The sequence below is a fragment of the Diorhabda sublineata genome, chromosome 3 (assembly GCF_026230105.1).
Source record: "Diorhabda sublineata isolate icDioSubl1.1 chromosome 3, icDioSubl1.1, whole genome shotgun sequence".
Taxonomy (NCBI): domain Eukaryota; kingdom Metazoa; phylum Arthropoda; class Insecta; order Coleoptera; family Chrysomelidae; genus Diorhabda; species Diorhabda sublineata.
The window spans coordinates 31,900,258-31,907,605 of NC_079476.1; the positions used below are offsets into that span (position 1 = coordinate 31,900,258).

General features: G+C 33.7%; 1 protein-coding gene across 1 annotated transcript in view; it reads right to left on the reverse strand.

The window, feature by feature from the left end:
• LOC130441435 (endothelin-converting enzyme 1) overlaps positions 1-5,867 on the reverse strand; it is a 28,858-nt gene extending 22,991 nt beyond the window's left edge. The window contains exons 1-2 of the mRNA XM_056775122.1: positions 5,743-5,867; positions 2,368-2,422 (exon numbers count right to left, since the gene is read on the reverse strand). The gene's annotated coding sequence lies outside the window, so the exon portion shown is untranslated. The remainder of the gene's footprint in view (positions 1-2,367; positions 2,423-5,742) is intronic.
• Positions 5,868-7,348: the final 1,481 nt, after the last annotated feature.

Genomic DNA, 7,348 nt, shown 5'->3' on the forward strand with positions numbered 1-7,348 from the left:
CCACGCGTCCGCGACGTCCTCGCGGCGTGTTCGCGACGAATTCATTGCACGCCCGCTCCGCACAGCAGCCGCTCGCAAGCTCATTGTATGATAAGACTGTTAAAACGTATACTTCTGGCAGAAAATAGAAGCTATTGATTAAATCAAAAAGTAAATAGCTATTTTAATATGTAATATTTACATAAGTTAAATTTCCTATTTGCACCCCTCTAAAAATCGTGAAAAGATTATCGGAACAACTGCTACAATTTTGCACATGTACGGTAGAAAATCCTGATTCTCGCAGAAAATAAATTCAACTTAAAAAATATTACACATGTTTCGCTTTGTTTTCAACCTTCTTCTTCTTCGTACTCCATTTTAGGCAGATATTGCCTGTTCATTTTTCGCAGCATGCCTATTGCCTCAATCGATGGTGGCCTTTCCATACTTATTCTCCCCAGTGATGAGTTGTCTCGTGCTATCCTTACTATTCTTTCCTCGCTCATTATACTTATGTGTTCGTCCCATTCGCGCTTTCTGCTCAGTACCCATTCGTTAATATTTTCCACTCTGCATTTTTGCCTTATGTTGTCGCTACGTTCCATGTCTAGGAGCGTTTTTCCAGTAATTTTTCGTAGGACTTTCATTTCGCTTGTTTGTTTCAAGGAGACTTTGTTTTTGTTGTATCAGGCCGAGTTTCTGCTGTGTTTTCAATCATTATTAACTAGTTTGCACCCTCAGATAAAGTGAAGAAAACATGAAAGTGAATTGATTGTTACCTGGTAAAGAATGATCCGTTGGCCCGCGCTTGCCTTACCCTTGGTAGTTGGGTCGGTTTCCCTTAAAATAAGTAAGTGTACACCTAGACTGAAGGGAAATTCTGGAGGGTGAATATCGAAACGATAGTTGTAACGGTGACAACTAGCTGAAGAAATAAATGCACTAGAAATGCAATATAAAACAATCACATTAGAAATCCATGAAGGACTAACACAACCCTACTTCTATCAGCTACAAAATTTTGATCAAAACTTACAATATCTAAACTATTTAAAATTATCTCTGTAGTTTTCCTTCATTCTCCGAAGACGTTGAATTGTTTATCAAAACGAGCGCGAGACATTGTAATTGTGAGTTTTGGTGTAGTGGTAGTGTAAACAGTGTGTTCAGTATGAATATCGCCAACGGTTCCAAAAATTCCAGCTTAGTACAAATGAAAACAAAGCGAATCATGTGTGATCTTCTTTGAAATGGAATTAATTAAAATTAATAATAAAAGTACGACCATTGGAGGAGTTGATCCGCCCTTAAGTCCAATTTTACAACCTAGACTAAAACTGGAGATTAAACTTTGGTTTAAACTCTAGTTTAAGTCAATTGCTTTACTTTACAGTTAAGGAGACATTTTTATGCCAGTTGTCACTAGCGTGGAAATATAACAAAAACTATTCCGATATTTGTTTTAAAGTTGAATTGATTAAGAAAGTTGTATAAAGCAAAATGAACAAAGAATAATTTGCAGTTGCAATTTCTCTAACAATGAAGTAGTACTTTTGGCTAACCTTGTGAAGAAATACAAAATAACAGTCGGATCCAAAAAAGTGATACGGTAATTTGGAAAAAGAAAGTGGGGAGGAAACCACAACAAATTTGAAAAATAATTTGGACAATTTAAAGATTTACAAAGAGACGAATAACTTTTTGATTTCTCGGCGCGTCGAAAATATTGATAAATTCTTCATCATCGTCGAATTTATCAAATATTACGTACAAATTTTCAATCATTTTACCAAAACCCTTTATTATATCGTAAAAATATGAGCAATTTGAAGGTTAGAAAGTTAGATTCGGATCCTCCGTTTCATGTTAAAGTTTGTCGGTAAACGTCATCTATAAAACGCGAAACAAAAACGGTATCTGTGGTTTAATGTGACATTTGAGGTTAAAATTTAACTTATAAAATTTGGTATTGAAAAATTATATTTTTCTTGGTTTTTTTCCTTTCCTTTTTGCAAACAGTACAAATAAAAATAAAGCTAACTATGACCGATTTTTCTATCAAATCAAGGTCTTTCTGATTAAACAAACAGTAGTAATAATATTTTAAACTTTAACAGCTTTTTCGGGAGAGTGAGATCCAGCAATAGAAAAATTGTTCGATATGTTTTTAATTCTATTTTGGATAGATTAATAATCTCAAAAGTAAGATAGATAGTTTTTGTTTTTCAATTTTGCGTTATTGGTTCAATCCAAAATATCACACGCTTTAGTTTTTTTTATTGAAACTTGAATTATATTTTAAATGAAATTTCAACATCCCTATAAAAACATCCGTTTGTTTTGTCTAGATTTCACTTATAAATATGTAAAATGAAGTTAACTTACATTTTTGCCCCAGATTTAACTTCAATTAAGTGATCTCCCCGATTATTTGAATTTCCTGCAACAAAAAAGGAACCAATTCGGTAACCATTACATATATTCTTCATTGTTAAGGAAGCCTGAACTGAACTCATCCATTTTTATGCATTCACTAATTTCATAAAAAATTGAACTATTTACAATGTGTGATGAAAAATACTGTTACGAACAAGCTAGCGAAATGGTTCTGTCCAGCTACAATGGAATTTTAAAATGTGGCGAATTCGCTCGGCGCCTATAATCTGTTTTTTATAGATGACGGACGTGCCTTTGATCAACTTTTCATTATAGAGGGCGGTTTATTACAGTATTTATTTCAAATAATTTCTAGGAAAATCTATATATTGATTTCTTTTTGCACTGGAGCTTTATATAATTCTATTTGTAGTATATAAATAAATTTAAGTAGCCCAGTTTCAAATAATAGTCATAGTGAAAAGAACTAATTAGTAAAAGTAATCGCAGAAATTATTAAAGTGATATTTACAAATAAATTATTATAAGTTAACTGTATTTTATAGTGTGTAAATAAATTAAGAACGTAAGAGACAGTGTTTATTAATTCACGAATAGAAAGTGTGTAAATAAATATGAAAAACGTTACAATAGGATCATTATTTTATTGAAAAAAAAATAAGAAGTCAACATAAAATTTGACTTAATCATTCAAAGTACTACCATTAGCTAGCCATGTACTTATCTCAAAGTTGAATCGACGCTTGGAAGTATTTCTTGTTGACACATCGTTATTTAAACGTTCAAATACCTCAATTAGGTGTTTGAATGAACAAATTTGCTAAAAATCACTCAAGTCACAAAATAAAACCTATTTCCAAATTTATACGCTTTTCAATATTAGCTTGCATTGCATTTTTTGTAGAAAGCAAACGTTTTGTCCATCCGTCCTTTTGTAGCAACCATATCTCCTTACACCAAACATGTAGCCAGCTTGAGTTATATGTACAGGGTGGGCCAGAAAGGCGTACGATTTTACAAACTCTCTTGCGTTTGAACGTTATGAGAGAGAGCTGCGCGAGTGGTGGGGATGAGTAGCTCGGTTCTCGGAAATTTAATTGCGATGGATCACTCCACCGGAGCGAACCGTGCATTCTGCATTATATATTATTACAAAAATGGTGATGGTTTGTTTCGACGTGAGTTTGGATTACATGACATAAATCAGTGTGCGAGGGAAAGTGTGATTCGATCATGGGTCAGAAAGTTTGAAACTACTGGTTCGACTCTCAATCAGAAGTCTACGGGACGCCAAGATCAACAAGAATAGAACACACAATTTAACAAGTTAGAGCTTCAGTTCAACGTAATCGTGGTCTATCGACTCGCAGGCGATCAGCCGAACTTGTGGTATCCAGAACATCTTTGCGTCGCATTATGTCGAAAGATCTGAAATTACACCCGTATAAAATTCAACTTGTGCAAATTACAGCCAAATGATTTAATTTTAACGCGAACTTTTGTTGAAATTCTGTTCTCCGACGAAGCCCATTTTCACTTAAATGAGCATGTCAATAAACAGAATTGCCGTTACTGGGCTGCAAATAACCCACGTGCAAAACATCAAAAGCCGAAAGGAACCGTGGTAATCAACAGGAGCAATCTGTCACTGCAAATTCTGAACGATACATAGCCATGTTTGCTGGGAAACTGATATCTCACCGTGATGACATTGCATGGACCTAACACCTCCGAATTTTTTTATGTGGGGATACCTGAAAAGTAGAGTCTACTCCAATAACCCAGCCACGCTTAATCAATTGAAGACCAACATCCGAGAAGAAGTAGGAATCTAGATTCGAGGAATGTTTGCAGCGCGATTGTTACCTCCAGAAAATTCTTGTCGTTGGGACAAGGCGTCGAATGCAAAAGTACGAGGATGGTCCCAGAAATACCAGGTCTGACCAAAGATGGCGATAGATGTTTGAAAAATACCACTGTGTTAGAAAGTATACAATCTATACAGCATATGTGTCAAGTTTGTAAAGGCCACGTTGTTTGATAACCATTAATAGTAAACCTTTTCAGTGAAAATGTGAATATGGAAAAAAATTGGTCATCGTAATGTGATACAATACTTTTATATGAAAGGCTGACCAATATGAAAGCTGAACTAGATTCTACTCACAGTGAGACTTCTCCTTGGATATCAAGAGTAAAATATTGGGTAGCAGTGTTTGAACGAGGCAGTACGACCTGCGAAGACCACCATCGCAGTGGTCGATCAAATGTGGAGACGACTCCAGAAATGTTGAAGAAAATCCACAATGCGGTACTTGATGATCGTCGACTGAAAGTGCGCGTACTAGCAGACAAAGTAGGTATTTCAAAAAGTGCGATACATCGCATATTAATTTGGACATGAAAAAGCTGTGCTCAAGATGGGCGGCGCGTTTGCTCACAATGGAACAAATACAGCGTTGAAAATATGTTTCCATCGAGTGTTTAACAATGTTTCACATAAATAAAGCTGATTTTTGCACCGTTTCATGACCATAGATAAAACGTTGACGAAACGAAACAAAAGTACAATCAAAACGATGGACTGAAAAGGGAGAATCAGCTCCAAAGAAGGCAAAGACCGTTCCATCTGCAGGCAAGATCATGCCGTCGGTATTTTTGGGATGCGCGTGGAATTATCTTCATTGACTATGTTGAAAAAGGAAAAACTATCAACGGCTAGTATTATGCGAACTTATAACAACGTTTCAGTGAAGAAATCAAACAAAATCGGCCGCATTTGGTTAAGAAGTGTTGTTTTATCAAGATAATGCAACAACTCAAACATTCGTTATTGCAATGGGGCCAAAAGTAATGAATTAACAGAGTTGGTCAAAGATTTTCCGACAATAAAAAGGTGATATCGGCATTTAATTGCTATTTCGATGAGCTTAACGATTCTTATTATAAGAAGGGTATCGAACTTATTGAACATCGCTTGGAAAAGTGTATGGAACTAAAAAGAGATTACGTTGAAAAATAAATATTTTTTTCCAAACTTTTTGTGTTTTCTTTAGAATGTGATCTGATTTTAAGAACCCGCTAAAAGTTACAATCGAAATTTAATTAACACAATTATATTTTTATTTTCATTTACGAAATCAAAAAATTACTAAGCAGCATTGTTGTTTAGATTTAATCAATATCCATTGAAAATTCACTTAGACGGGAAAAATTAATTTAGATAAAATAACGATTGTCACCTGTAACGACACATATCAGAAAAAGTTGAAATTTTAATTTGTTATTATAGAACACTAAATCTTTTAATTGAACAATCAGCATAATGATTTTTTTCCCAAATGAAATAGAAACATTACTCACCATCTACACTAAAAACTCTACCATTCACTATATTTCCCTGGTTTACACGAAAATCAATATCAGGTTGATAGGCAAAGTTGTCCATATTTGTAGTTCGAGTTCCTTAACGATGAAAGTATAAAATCGTGGAATAAACGTATTCAACTATGCCCGTAATGCATATAACTGAGGGCGGTTTATCGATTGTCATTCCATTATTGATTATAAAATTAACTTTAGACAAAACATTTATTATTTACAACGAAGTTACATTATTGTGTCGCGTTTAGAATGGTTGATTTTCCCATTAGGCATAGAACTATTATTTTATGTACGTTTGAAGTCAAAAAAAATTATTGTAAGATTCTATTACAGAGTGCGCTAACAAATAAATTCAATTTGTATTAAATTGAGGCAATTTTATTATTATTCTTCTCTATATTTCCACAGCACTTATATTTATCAGGTGTACACAATATTGTTACGAGCTTGTCCATTACGAGTACATGGACCGTGAAGCCGGTCCTGATCGATTACGTTAATATAATCTAAAATTTGTATGTACGCAACGGGTACAAATTTACAAGAAATAAAGCTACAAACCTTCGAACTGTTTTTATAACTTATTCATGGTATGTTATGACCGTTTGTATAGAATCAATTTCTAGGGGGCCTTTTCGTTTGTTTACATTCTGGAACCGAATTATCGAGAAATTCGTTTTGTATAAATAAGCGCCGTTTTATCAGGGAGGAAATCAATAAATAATTTGATATCATTCCGAACACAACGGTATAGACAAGTAAACGGTGTATAATATTGTAGCGAATATTCGCGAAGTTACCAGCATGCAAAAATAAAGTCAATCTTCTAGATGTCTGTAGAAAAAACGAGACAAAGAGCCAGACAGATATAAGACGAAGCGATCAACACGAACAGTCAATTGAACAATAGAAAGTGTCAATTGGATATAAAAGTGTATCATATGATCAATTTGGTTTATTAAAGAATTTGTCGATACATTCAAATCTTAATTTAAGAGTATTTAAATTTGTAGTGCAGCAATCCAGTAGTCGAACCGTTAAATTTAAAATTTCCTAATTACAATAACGTGACAATATATTAAGAATTAGATAAGTGTTTAGTGATAAGTCTTAATGTATAGTTTAGTGAATAGTGTAGTGAATTTAGGGTGTATAAATAAATTAAGTAAGTAAGCAATAAACACCACGTGTATAAATTCAAATAAAATAAATAAGTTAGAAGGAATACAGCTCATTTGAGTCAAGTGTGGGGTGATTTAAATAAATTAAAAGATAAAAAAATACAATATATTACCACTATACATCTTTGTTTAATATAAAAAATATGCCCGCCTTATTCCCTTTTGGTATTTTATTGTCCATTTATTTATTGTAGTGATTACAATTGGAAATGAGGTCGTATGCTGCAGATCATAATTTGGTGCAGTATACAATGTGATTCAATGTTTCACGCCTGAACGTAACACAATTGAATCAATGTTTAAAGTATTCTGTATCTACGGATTTTTCGAAATCTCTCCGTTAACAGAAGCGATGCGACTGATGTAACAGTTTCAATGTTCTAATATGATTTTTCAGAACATGT